Raw genomic sequence first — 15,361 nt, 5'->3', positions numbered from 1 at the left:
CACCACCACCACCACCACCACCACCATCACCGCTAGACCATAAGACCATCGCCACCATAAGACCACAATGCAACTACCACCACTACCACCATCACCACCACAAGACCAACATCACCACCACCTCTGCCACTACCACTTCCTCCCCATACCGACGGCAACCGTTTCCTTGGTCAATCTTCATGATTATCGCCAGAAGTAGCACCACCACCACAAACACTACCACCCATACCATCTACTAAACACCAACGCCTTCAAAGCAACGATAATAATAATGGGGACGCCATCATCACAGCTGGTGCCGCGGTCAACGTTGGTGCCACCGACATAAACGCCAACACCCCGCAGCCATTACTACTACTACTACTACTACTACTACTACCAACACCACCACCACCACTATTACAACTGATGGTGATGATAATGCCGACGACGACGATGACGATGATGATGATGATGATAATAATAGTGATAATGATGAGGTTGATGATGATGATGAGGATGGCGATGTTGCTTATGTTGGTAGAGATGATGACGATGATGATGAATACGATGATGATGGCGGCGGTTGTGGTGGTGGTAGTGATGACGATTTCTAAATTAAGCACAATGCCATACATTTTTGGAAATGGATTTTAGCCATCTCATCTGCCAGTCCATATATGGCAGTTGTTGGATCCTTTCAATCTGATAGCCAAGTCGATTAATTAATTTTTTTTTAACGAAACACTTTGAAACTTCGGACACTGGTAGAATGTGTCATATAGAACATTTTTTACTTGTTGACAAAAGTTTCTATTTTACAAAAAATTAATTAATCGATTTGTCTACCAGATTGAAAATTATCCAGTTGTTTTTTCGAACCCTCACCTCCTAGTGGTACCCGTCGGGATTTGAACTCAGAAGTTAAACGGCTGCAACTTTTAAATGTCGCAATGCATTTATCTCATTGCGCGAACCATTCTACCATCCACACATATACATTGGTTTCTGAAATTGGTTATGGTCGGATATAATCGATTACGTCTATTCCAATACTTAACTGGATGCACATATTTCATCGATTTATCAAAGATGAAAGGCACAGTGGATTTTACCGGGATTTGAACTTACGTTATGGCTGTTTGATTATGTATAGAAAAAAAAAACCTAACTAGATACCACAAAACAAGTTTTGTTCGTCGACACTCCACCGATTTCAGACAGTGGATTGACCAGCCGAATCGTTTGAGCACTGGATAAAACGAAAATGCATGCTGTGTTTTAAGACAGAGCCATTTAAGTTTTGAGTTCAAATCATACCAAGGTCAAACCTTGCCTTTCATCCTCGCTGGGTTGATATAAACAAACGTACCAGAGAAGTACTGGTGCCATTTCAGTATTCCATTCTACAAAGCATTCTAAGATGTGAATGGAATTATGTAATAATAGAAAACCAAAAGTAAAAACCTGACACTTGATAATAATAATAACAATAATAATAATAATAATAACAATAATAATAGTTATAATAGTAATAATAGTAATAATACTGGCTTTACTTTCTAAGAGCGATCGTGTTACCTCGCCATCTTAGGAGTGAAAGCAACCCTAATAGCGCAAGGGTAAGAGGTGAGGATGTTTGTGTCCAGAAAATGATGCGTTTGGGGTTAAGGGTTTCATGTGCATAGAGATGAACATAGACGTATAAAATGTAGAGAGAGAGATAGAGAGAGTAGAGAACATTTAAGATCAAAGGCGGCCAGTACAGAAAGGAAATATATAAACTCATACAATACCAATCTCTTACTTCATTCCATTCATCTATGTAACTGTCCGTCCGTCTGTCTGTCTATCTAGGCTTTTGTGAACGTGTCTGTATGTATATCTATCCCTAATATTCATCTATGTGTGTATGCATCTATGCATGTATTTGTGTATCTGTCTATCCTTACTGCTATAAATGTATGTGCATATGCATCTATCAATCTCTAATTTATCTCTGTGTGAGTGTGTGTATGTATGTATGTATGTACTTGTATCTATGCATCTCTCTATCTAATTGTCTTTCTGTCTTTTCATCTATTTATTCAGTTCTATGTGTGTATATATATGTGTGTGTGTGTTTGTCTGTCGGTCTCTCGCTCTCTATCTCTCTATCTATTTGTCTGTCTTTCTATCTATCCACCTACCTATCTCTCTCTGTGTATCTCTCTTTCTATCTACCTACTCCCTCTCTCTTACTCTCTCTCTCTCTCTCTATCTATCCCTTCGTTCACTTGTGTGGGTGTGTGTGTGTATGTGTGTATCTTTCTGTGTGTCTAACTCCTCTCTCTCTCTCTCGCTCTCTCTCTCCCTCTTCCTCACTCAGTCTCCTCGTCCTTATTTATATATCAAAGCAAAACCACCATCAACAGAATAAGAACTAAAAGCCGTGAAATAGACCGAATATTTATTTATTTATTCACTTACTAAGATGAAACCGACATCGAAGTTTCGACAAAGTAGGCTTTTTCAAACTCTAGTTGAAAAAGCTTTGTCTCCCCATCACTGAGATCGAATCGAAACCAGGAACCACAAGAATTTTTAAACCGAACTTCTTAACCAGACACCTACTGTTTATTTCTTCATTTCGCTGTATATTATAACTCAAAGAAAAATCAAATCGATCTCACTGAATCACACACATCGATCAGTTTCTCGATGACAATGGTCAACCTCTCGGCTAATACCTTGGCCAAAATCTTCAAGTCTGCGTTGAACAGAGTGATAGACCTGAAGTTATCTGTGAGTTCCTCTTGTTCGGATCTTTCTTTAGCAGTGTCCCCGCCACCACAATGTATTATGTGTGTGTATGTGCGTATGTATGTATGTATGTATGTATTTATGCATGCATGCATGTGTGTGTATAAATGCATGCATACATACATACATACATACATACATACATATATATATGGATAGATAGATATGTGTCTGTATGTGTGCATGCGTGTGTATGTGTCTCTGTGTGTTTGTGTGTACATCACTTTCCCTTCGTCACTCATTCCCACACACACCATATTCTCGCAATACGTGCAAGGCTCTTTCGTATAGCTCGACAATTCACTAGACTTCAATTCTCTGACAGATTTCCTAGCAACATTTGTTCTGTCTTACTATATACACATTGCAGAAAGACTTGTCGCCTACGTTTCCCAAACGTCATGTGATCAGATATGTCTCCATGATTTATCTGGTATGTCATAATTGTTTTGATATCCAATTACCTTCTTTCATACATGCATTTTATCGAATGGCTAATGCAATATTTGTTAGCATATATCATCATAGTTTCTAATGGACATATATATACGAGTGTATGAGGTTAGATTTTTGGATTGTTTTTTGTTTTGTTTCTGTTTTTGTTTCTGTTCTTACTAGCTTTCGCCTCTCTCTTTCTCTCCTCTTTTATGTGTGTATAAAAGTTTCGTGAACATGTAAGATTTAAATATATATATGCGTGTGTGTGTGTGTGTATATAATATATACTATGCACACTTAAAATTGTGCATAAAACTCATGTGTGCACAAATGTATGCATATATATATATACATACATATATAAACCTATGCGCGCACATATGTATGCATATATATATATATATATATATATATATTTATGGGCACATATGTATACAAACGTGTTTATATATTTATATAGGTGTATATACGTCTCTCTCTCTCTCTCTCTGTATATATATATATATATATATATATATATATATATATATATATATATATATATATATATATATATATATACATACATGCATACGTACACACATATATATACACACACATGTATACTTACCAATAAAGACACATGACGCGCACACGCACGCACACACACACACACACACAAATGTAGATGGGAACAGTTTACGTATGTCACCGCTGCGATTCGCGGTTGTTAGACTGTTTGTTCTGTGAGATGAATGATGGTTACAACAAATTTTATTAACTAAATCGATTAATGACGTCATTGAATGATGCCATATACGAAAATAACAAAAAATACATAGATGATGATGATAATAATGATAATAATAATAATGTAATAATAATGGTAAGGATTTCTGACGTCAACATTTTAAAATTATGTAATATTTATGTATTTATTAAAATTTATAAATTAATTAATTAAATGATACTGTTTTACTCTGATAAATTTCTAAAAATCAAACAAAGCGAAGAGAACTGTACTTTTAAGGGAGTGAATAATTTAAACCGGGTAACTTCGAGTGAGAGATTTCAATCCCTGGATTCATATGGTTTTTAATAGCTATCTGTATATCTAACTTAATGTGGATATACTGTAGAAAGCCTCCAACACTTCCGAATTCGTTTTGAGAAAGCATCTCGTATAGATATGTAGTACTAAAAAGCTCACAAAAATTTGAGCAGCAGACGAAAAGCATCTAGAAGCGGCGGTGGTTTATTTCTTTCTGGTTCTACATAGTTTTGATAATCTAGCACAGTGCTCCGCAACCTTTTTGCACTTATGGTACACTTACAGTAATCCTTCGACTATTGTGGGTGTTACATTCCCAAACCTCCCGCGATAGACGAAAATCCGCGAAGTAGAGGCTGTACTGTATATTCTTTTACTTTTCTTTTACTTGTTTCAGTCATTTGACTGTGGTCATGCTGGAGCACCACCATATATATATATATATATATATATATATATTATTATTATTATTCTTATTATTATTTTTATAATTTGTATATATTTATTTTATTATAAATGCAAAACAATACCACAGAGGAATCGACGTAAGTTTAAATGATAAACCGCGATAAGTGAACCGCGAGATGGCGAGCGATTACTGTATATTCTTTTCAAAATTCGGCGGCACGCCAAAACTGAAAATATCGCTAAACGTGAAGGGAAAAAATTATATTCAGGTTACACTGCGGCACACCTAGCATCGTCTCGTGGCACACCAGTTTTCCGTGGCATATCGGTTGCGGATTCTAACATCATGTGCATTTTCTGTCTGTCCTCTTTTTTTTCTTCCGTGTGTCTCCTTCGCAACTATTTGGTGAAAGGGCTTCGTTATACCACTACGATCGGTTTACTGATACAATCCCACTGCAAATATATTTCAGGGTCACTTGTGAGGTCTCTCATTGGTGCTACTGGTAACATGGAAACCAATACAACCTATAGCGTGGTTGGGTCGTCGGTGACCAAACCGGCACCCCCACTAGGTATCTCTGGTTAGTAGGTTTGCTAGAAACCCAACAGAACTAAAAACTAGACCTGTCAGAAGGATCGTTGAATCTAATGTAAGTTCAACGACTATGTAGCAATAACACAATGTATCACCGCCTGGTACTAAGGCAAAGTCATTAGACGCCGGTCAAAATGCTTAGCAGTATTTCGTCCGTCCTTACGTTCTGAGTTCAAATTTCGCCGAGGTCGCCATCACCTTTCTTCCTTTTGGAGTCTATAAAATAAACACCAGTTGAGCATTGAAGTCAATGTAATCGACTTACTCCTTCCCTCGAAATGTAAATCCGGAAGAAATGCCGCAAAACATTTTGTCCGGCTTATAAACGATTCTGGCAACTCACCGCCTTATCCTAGCATTATAAGAATAAGGCAAATTGGCAAAATCCGTTGTTAGAGCATTGGAGAAAATACCTTGGGGTATATGAACCTACTTGTTTCAAAAACACTATTTCCCGGATATGGGGACGAGATAATCAACCACTCTATCCTAATCTGCAAACTAAAAAAATTAGGGACTTGTGCGTTTGTTAGAAATCCTTATTTTTAGAATCAAATAAAAGAAACAGACGCAGACATTTAATTAAACCAATCATAAGATTGACACGTTCATGGGATGTTACCGTTGTCATGACAACAATGTTTATGACTTTGTTTTTTTTTTTAAATGTTTTAATTTATTTTATTCTTTATATCGGGTTGTTTTTGTTTTGCTTTGTTTTGCTTCTTGGTCGTGGTTGATAGATTTAACATTATGAGAAGAAAACATGAGTGGAGTTGTTCAGTGATCTTTGCTGAATTATTTTCTTTAAATATCCATAAGTTCCTTGAAAGACAGACCGTGTCTGCCTGTCTGTTTTTGCCTCCCCCTCTCTCTCTATCACTTTCTCTCTCTCTCTCTCTCTCTCTCATATATATATATATATATATTACTAGGAAGCATTGTGTAAACACACGCACATCGGCAACATTCGGTAATTTCTTGAAAATGGGTTCATAACCCCGAAATATTGAATACAAGGTAAGTTTACATTAATTCATATATTTGTTTTCTTGTGATTTGCCTTGCATTTAGTTCGCATTGTTTTGGCCTTACCCACGATCCTTTATACAATTTGTGTGTGTGTGTGTGTGTGTGTGTGTGTGTGTGTGTGTGTGTGTGTGTGTTGTGTATATGCAGTAATCCCTCGACTATCGCGGGTGTTATATTTCAAAACCTCGCCGTCCTAGAGCAATGCATATACTGTACGCGCGCGCACGCACACACATACATATATACATACATACATAAATACATACATATCTATATATATATGTCGCTCTACGCAAACCAACTTTTACTCATCCTCTGTAAATTCTTAAACAAACATCGCTAATAAATATCGGAGACTGCTAGAAACTTACACCCTCAACCAACTCTCGATAAAATGAAAATCCGAAGAAACAGACGCCGAATTTAAAATCCAGAAAGTCACATCGTATCATTTCATTCTGCATCATATTTAGTCATCAGAAAGGAGCCATCATGTCTAAAATGTGAGTCGACGGTGAGGAAATAAAAGCTGTTATGAAGAAATTCACTCTGGATTTAAGTATCTTGCTGTGTGTCAGCCGTTTTAATTAGACGCCACTCTCACAAGACTCTGGCCGGATTTGACCAGTGTTAATTTGAATTTTAGCATTTGACCTCAGGTTTTATTGATTTCTGCTGGATAACTTCAATCTCCACCATGAGCAGAATTACTCGAGTCAAATTTACGTAAGAGGCCTTATTGATTAATATTAACGGCAACGAATATTATGTCTCTTGGGGACCTGCCATCCAACGAGCTGTGACGTGTTTGCGCTCGACCTGGTAGAAACAGCAGCAAAATTTTTCCTCAAATCACCCTGTGCCTTCTTAGAAAATGGTCCTAATTTTTTCCCGCACAAATGAAAAATGAGACGTGGTGGTCACGGTTTGCAATGCTGATTGCAATAAGGCTGATTGATCGGGGTTAAAAGAAAACGCTTGAGAAACCAATGAAGGAGCTTCTATGTTATCGCTCGAATAGCTAGAAATAGCAGCAAAAGACTCCCTCAAATCACACCGCACTCTCTTAGAAAATGACACGCTGGATAATATAGTTCTAAGTTTCCCTGCACATGATGTGGGAGGTCTTTATGTGGTTGCTCGATCTACTAGAAATCGCAGCCAACTTATCCGACTTATCACCTTACCGTCATTAGAAGGGAAAGACATTGGAATAACGTTGTCCTGGATAATCTCTAAATAAGGTGGGATGGTTATGAGTGGAATGTCTTAACATGGGTCGGCTCTATCTAGACTGACCTTACAACAACAACAATGACAATAACGTCTTGTTCTCACGGGTTCATATGGGATCCTGTACGCGGTTGCTTGATAGCTAGAAACAACAGCTAAATTTCCTTCACATCATATCCTACTGAATGATAAAAGATACTTCGTGTTAGAAGTAAGCTACGTCTGAAAAAACATATAGCCAAGGTTAGGATGCTTTTAATTATCGATCTGCTCAGTCTGAGCTAACCTAGGGCTAAATAACTGCTTTAAATTTGACACAAGACCAGCAATTCTTAGAGGAGAATCATAGTCCGAAAGGATGACCGTCAAAGTCGACTTCAGTTGAATTTGAACCGAGAACGTAAAGCACCGGAAGAAACGCCGCTAAGCATTTTGTCCGACTTCGCTACCAGTATGTCCCTTTTATGACACTAGTTATTCCCCTTCGTCAGAACTCTTCTCTATAATTACGTCTCCGCCCACGTTCTGTCGCCATTCACTACGCACTAACCGTATTATACAAAGTGAACATTAACCGAATAACCTTCAGCTGAGTTATCTGTTTCAAAAGAAAAGGGTTTTAAAGAATTATGATCGCTGCCGCCCCACTCTTTCTCTGTCTACCAATTAAAAACAAAAGAATGAAAAAAATATATATATATAGATATTTTCTGATTGATATTGATTACAATATTTCTCATAGGTCTCTCTCTCTCTCATTTAAATTGATAACTGCACTATACTGGAATTAAAATACAAATAAAGTTTTAAAATCTCTCCCCGCCGTATACCAACAGCAAGAACAGAATTGCTATAGATGAATAGATAAAGAAGCGAAGGTTATCGATGAGAGAAAACGTACAAATCCTCTCCAATAATAAAAAAAAAGAGCCAAAAAAAAAAAGTGTATGAAATTAATCGATAGCCATCGTGTAACGGAGTGTGTCGACTTCGCTAGCTGAGCAATTAAAGAAATAAATATGGCGGTTTTGTCATTTGCCTTGTGTAAAGGTTTCAAATGACAAGACTGGCTTAGCGGAAGTTGATCAAAGATGATCAAAGGGCGTTTTATGATGACTAACCGTTTGTTAATTAACTAGTGGTTCCTACCAAACTACCACTATACTACTACTACTACTACTACTACTACTACTACTACTACTACTATTACTACCTTTTAACCATGGCGTACTGGATACGCTAATTAATTTGCTGTTTATGTAGTTGAAAGGGGAGTTTAGTTATAATTTTTTCTTTTTATTGTGTTAAAATGTGAACAATCGCATCGACATAACACTTATTTTCTCAGACATATCTATCCAATATTTCATTACGAGATCTTTCGGTAGAAATGCCATGCGTCCATAGTTTTGTCTGGTTCTTGTACCAAGAAATCGTACTTAAGCAATGCGGCACTACAGTCACGTCATATTTCGCAACCATAAACTTTAAAGTAAGCACCACAAACAACAACAAAGCAATGGACTGGTTAGCACCAAATACGTGTGTGTGTGTCTGTGTGTGTGTGGGGGGGGGTACTTCCACATCGTTTCTTCAAAGACGCACATAGTAGCACTTATTTGTGATCAAATAAGAGCTGAAGAACCCTTAGATCGAAAAGCCTGGGTAATTTACTCATTCATCCATTCCGTCCTTACTCAGCAGAGTAGAAGAGCAGCAGAATTATCTTTGATACATTTTAAAACAAATAATTTAGATGTAAAGGAATCTAGGAGAGGTTGTAAGAGACCCGCCTATCTCATTAAGTTAAATAGACAGAGTAGCATGCGAAATCATCTTTTCATATGACACATGCTCAAAGCGCATCAAAAAGAAGCAATTATGGACTGGGGGACTTTTTGTTTGAAAAACTTACAGATCAAAAATTCACTTCTGAAGTGAATTGATAAAAAGATATATATTTCCAGAAGAGTGACGGATTTTGCAAACAACATTTATGGTTGATCTGTTGAAGAAGTTGAAACTAACTTGGCCATCAGCCGTGGCGTGAATCCAACACTTAGCAGCGGTTCTCTACGAACTTTTTTTTTCTTTTTTTTTCTTTTTATACAACTTTAACTATTTGTCTTCTTCGCCAATGTTGATATGTTGATCTGAATCACCAGATATCTTTAAATAAAGATTCTCTATCTCTCTTTCTCTCTCTCTCTCTCTCTTTCTCTCTCTCTCTTTCTCTCTCTCTCTCTCTCTCTCTCTCTCTCTCTCTCTCTCTCTCTCTCTCTCTCTCTCTCTCTCTCTCTCTCTCTCTCTCTCTGTATATCTATGTATGAATGTTTGTATATGTTTGTATATATATATATATATATATATATATATGAAAGCACACATCCATGTATTTGTATACATGTATACATATATATATGTATATATGTGTGTGTATATATGTATATATATATATGTGTGTGTATATATATATATATATATATATGTCTATATATATGTGTGTGTGTTTGTGTATATATATATATATCTATTTATATATATAGATAGATAGACACACACACACACACGCACACACACGCACACACACATATATATACATGCACACGTACCCATACATATGTATTTGTATGTGTATATACATACATACATATACATATATATATATATATATGCATACACACGTACACATGCACATACACACACGTACAGAGGCCCACAAATATCCTATCTAACTAAACGTATCTATACGTTGTCTGTCTCTCTGTCTCTCTGTCTCTCTGTGTCTGTGTAACCTTGAATCGCGGCTCTCGCATTTTTCTCTTCTTTTATCTTTTTCGCTGTCGATGTTGGTATTTAAGGGTGGTCTTGTTCGCGACAACAACCTCTGATGTGTAATTTACCTGGAACTCTTCCAGTCGAGTAAAGCCATAGTCCACGATCAATTCCTATGAAGCAACAACAATCTTGCTTGCTGTGAAAGCGAAATGTTGTTGTTGTTGTTGTTGTTGTTGGTGGTGGTGGTGGTCGGTGAAACTAAAACCTATTCTGTTATTCCAGTTTGTCATTCACAGTATTTACATGTTATAAGCTTTTACAAACATTAGAATCTTTTGACAATTCTACCGAACAGAAACTATGGATCTGTTAAGTGTAAACTACGTGGTCGTGCTTCACGTTGTAGATCCTCCTCTCTACATGATCAGTTTAGTCTCAAACAGTCGGCTTTGGCTTTCTTCCAAACCATTTCAAGATTGACCAAACCGCCGCTCGCACTCGTCTTCCTTTCTCTCCCACCCACCCCGCCTCCCTCTCTCTCTTGATGTCATCGCTGCAATAAATTGCACAGATGTTTAATGCATCTGTTGTTGCTTGGTGCTGCATTTCGCATTCTTCAACTTGTTGTTATTGTTCGTTATTATAGTTGTTATTGTTGTGGTGTTGTTGTATAAACAGTTTCACGTAATTTGACTGAAATAAAATATTGTTTCTTGAAATACAGTTTTAACATATTTTTAATGCTCTATGCTCGTGCGCGCGAGTCTTTCAGTGTAGGATGGGTTTATCTTGTACCTTTAACTCGCTTCACTCATTGGATTGCAGCCATTCTGGGACACCGCCCTGAACGGCTTAGTCTAGCGTTTCTCAACCACTTTTTATCTATGGACCATTTTGATTCTTATTTTGCTCTTGTGGACCGTTAGAGCCGTTCGTTGTTTTAGAAATCTTGTATTTTCATTATTAAATATTATTAGCATTTTATTTTATTTTCTATTCTTTTTTTATTTGTTTCAGTCATTTGACTGCGGCCATGCTGGAACAGGATGATGATGATATTGATGATATCAGATACACTAACAAAAGATTCTCCAACATAGATTCGGCTAAACCTCTCATCCGAAAAAAGCAAAAAAAAAGCTGGACTTAAAAACTAACAAGCAAACAATGACAACAAAAACAAAGAAACGACGAACAACTTCAACAACAACAACAAACCCCCCACCCCCACCAAAACAACCCCACCTCGACCCTATCCCACGAAAGCCTTTACGTAATCCCGTGTATCAGACGATATCGCTGTATCGGCGGAATTAGATGCGAAGCTTGGTAGATTCTGGAGGCATAACAACACTGCTCGCACATGCAAGATGGACTTCCTGAGCGAATAACGAATAAATTGCCCGCCAGGCAGCGCTGCCGTTTGTTTTATATAGATTTGCGCAGCATCAAATATTGTACATATATATATATATATATATATAGACCATAATAGTACTGAGAGATTTCGAGGTAGTCATCTATCATTTGTGTATGGTGTAAACACACTGGTGCGTGCGGGCTTCTGTTCTCGCTCGTATAAATATTTAGAGGAATACATTCACACACTAATGTATACACACACACACACACACACACACACACACACACACACACACACCCATACGCGCGCATACACACGCATATGGTGAGAGAAATATATTTTAATACGCATGCATGTGTTCAAACTATATGAATGAATTGATTACTAATCTGTTCATCTGTATGTAAAGATGCCATGCATACATACATGCATATATAATAAATACATACGTATATACATACATATATACATACATGCATAATGCCTACATAAATGCATATGTACACACAGCTCTCTCCCTCACACACACACGCTCATGTTTACGAATGTATATATACATGTATACACACACATACACATATGTATATATATATATATATATATATATATATATATGCAGCATGAATGCGTGTGCATGGGTATGTTTTATGGTTCCAGGTACAAAAAGGGGACACTTCCAAGAAGACAGACACATAACGGTGGATAAAATATTACTTTTCATCAATCTGTGACTGTCTCTCTTTATATCTGTCTATTTATCCACAAATTTATTTTTCGGTTGTAAATCATACAAATTACTTAAGGACCGAGATCTTCCTGCATTGCACTTATCATACCAAGTTATATATATACATATATATACACGTATATATATATATATATATATATATATATATATATATATATATATATATATATATATACATATATATATACATATATGTACATATATATATTCTTTTATATGTTTCAGTCTTGAGGTTGCAGCCCTGCTGGGGCGCCGCCAGTTAAAAAGAAATATGCCCCAGGTGAGGATCGAACTCACGACCTTCAGATTTCATTTTTGATTATGAGACTGACGCGCTGCCTACTGCGCTACCGAGGCCAACTATGCATATATGTTTGTTCGTTTATTATTCTCAAGCAAGAATGTTACTGAGCGGGGACGTCCACGTTTCAGCCAGTTCGGCCTTCGTTGGACTGGCCGAAACTTCGAAGTCACTATCAGTAATATTTATATTCTTGTTTGAGAATAACAAAATACGTACTCTCCAAAATTATAGGGTAAGCCATCAGATTAATGTAAAACTGTTTCTATTTTAACCAAACATAAAAATCAAACACACACACACACACACACACACACACACACACACACGCACACACATTTAATCATAGTTTACATGTATGTTTAAATTCCACCACATGTATCTTGGCTGATAACGGGATAATGCATGTAAATATATGTTCTCATGATGTGTGAGTGTGTGTGTGTGTGTGTCTTTGTGTCTCAATCTCCTTGGTTGGCCTGTAAATGTGTGTTTGTAAATGACTGCATACCTATATATATATATATATGTGTGTGTGTGTGTGTGTGTGTGTGTGTTTATGTTAACTCTTGCATACGGCCATACGTCGCAATTGTTGTTATGCTTATTCGTTTGTATTTTTTTATGTTCTTGTTTTATTTTTGTTTGCGTTTCTCTCCTGTTGTTTTCATTAGTTTCTGTTTGTTTCTGTGTGTGTGTTTTTTTAGAGTGGGGGTGGGGGGTATAATTGAGGGTTAGGGGGTCACTATTGTCTCTTCATCCTCTCGGTCCTTCTTCTCGTCCTTTTCCTCCTCATATTCCCCAAGTTTTTTTTGTTTGTTTTTTTGAAACTCGCCCCTCCTCTTTTGTTCTTCCAACTTCTCGTCCTTTAGAAGACACAACACAATAGCTACTAATATACATCATTGACAAAAACAACAACTACAACAACGAAAAAAAATCTAGTTTGGTGACACAATAACGCTGTGGAGAAGATGTATATAGCCTGCAGGTAAAGAGTGCATGCAGTTAAGCGCATCTTCTCTAGAATACGGCATGGCATTTGGGCAAGGAAAAAGCGGGGAGAGAGAGAGAGAGGGAGAGACTTAGAGAGACCATTGAAAAATACTTGCAAAGCAGTCAGCGGCATGAATCATTCATTACTCGCCTTGGAGCTTAGAAGAAAGGACAACTGTGCTATTTGCTAATACTATGATCCTAAAACCCGCCCCCCTCTCTCTCTCTCTCTCTCTCTCTCTCTCTTTCTTCGTCGTTAACTCTTAAGTCGGTTCGAACGTTCGACACCCTCTCGCTTTATCGTTTCTTCCATCGTTGTCCTAGCCACCAACCCCACGTTTTTGTTTTTTTTTTGTTTTGTTTTTGTCTTCGGCCTCTCCCTGCATGTTCCCCGAGGCATACGTTGAAGGCCGTGCATGCACGTATCCCTCCACAATCAAGCGTTTATAATATGTATGTATTTATGTATGCGCGTATCTATCTATCTCTCCATCTATCTATCTCTCCATCTATCTATCTATCTCTCCATCTATCTATCTATCTATCTATCAGTTGTGAATATGTTAAACGGAATAACACGGAAAATAAAACAAGGTACATTAAAACATACACGTATGTACGTGCTCATATATGTATGTATGTATGTATGTATGTATGTATGTAGGTGGATGTGATCGACTAAGACATATTAATGTATGTATGCTTACATGCAAACATGCAAAATCAGTTTTTAACTTTGTGCAAATACAAAAGTTAATACGTAATTCAGTGCATACCAGCTTTTGTATTTGCACCCATGCAATCGCAAAACAATATAAAAGGGAATATAGCTGCCGTTGATTGTCTGTCTGTTCGTCTGACCCCGAGTCGGTTTGTCTATCTATCTATCTATCTATCTATCTATTTACCTATCTATCTATTTAGGTACCTACCTGTTTATCTAGGTACGTATCTATCTATCTATCTATCTATCTATCTATCTATCTGTTTAGCTCCCTATCTATATCTGTGTGTCTATCTATCTATCTAGCGATCTGTCTGTTTGTCCGCCATTACTTTCAAATCTATTTTTATTATACGAAATATTTTCTTTTTCTTATCATGCTAATTCCAAATTTAATTAAGAACAGAAATCTTTAATAATCCTTTCCATTGGGGGTAGAAGGACTCAAATTTTAGTGAGTCGATATTCGATTACATCAACCCCAGTGTTCAACGGGTACCTAATTTATCTACCCCGATAGACAGACAGGCAACATCGACCTCAGCAGGATTTGAACTTAGAACATAAAGGCGAACCAAATGCTGCCAAGCAGTTAGCCTATCGAGCTAACGACCTCGTCTAATAATGTTTTCTACTATAGGCACAAAGCCTCAAATTTGGTGGGAGGAGACTGGTCAAAATTACATCGACTCCAGTGTTTCACTGGTACTTAATTTGTCGACCTCTGCGGAATTTGAACTCGGAAGGTAGCGACGGGTCAAATTTCGCTTAGCATTTCATCCAGCGTGCTAACAGTTCTGCTAGCTCGACGCCTCAGAGAAATCTATAATAATTCTTTCTACTAAAGGTACAATGCCAAAAATTTTGGGAGAAGGAGTAAGTCGATTACTTCGACCCAAAGCATTGGTCCTGGGTTCAGTCCTACTTCGTG

At 37.2% G+C, this 15,361-nt stretch overlaps 1 long non-coding RNA gene and 1 other non-coding gene across 2 annotated transcripts in view; one reads left to right on the top strand and one right to left on the bottom strand.

The window, feature by feature from the left end:
• The window catches only part of LOC128250021 (uncharacterized), a 63,794-nt gene extending 52,089 nt beyond the window's left edge, over window positions 1-11,705 (top strand). The window contains exons 2-3 of the long non-coding RNA XR_008266138.1: window positions 6,191-6,275; window positions 11,316-11,705. This is a non-coding gene — a long non-coding RNA (uncharacterized LOC128250021). The remainder of the gene's footprint in view (window positions 1-6,190; window positions 6,276-11,315) is intronic.
• Window positions 11,706-12,681: 976 nt separating this feature from the next.
• Trnam-cau (transfer RNA methionine (anticodon CAU)) lies at window positions 12,682-12,766 on the bottom strand. The gene is given in 2 exon segments: window positions 12,682-12,717; window positions 12,730-12,766. It is a non-coding gene; the product is annotated as a tRNA-Met (tRNA).
• Between the last annotated feature and the right edge of the window lie 2,595 nt (window positions 12,767-15,361).

The sequence above is a fragment of the Octopus bimaculoides genome, chromosome 19, assembly GCF_001194135.2.
Source record: "Octopus bimaculoides isolate UCB-OBI-ISO-001 chromosome 19, ASM119413v2, whole genome shotgun sequence".
NCBI classification, from domain to species: Eukaryota; Metazoa; Mollusca; class Cephalopoda; order Octopoda; family Octopodidae; genus Octopus; species Octopus bimaculoides.
Note: the sequence above shows the minus strand (reverse complement) of the source record. Positions and strands in the feature narration are given on the sequence as shown.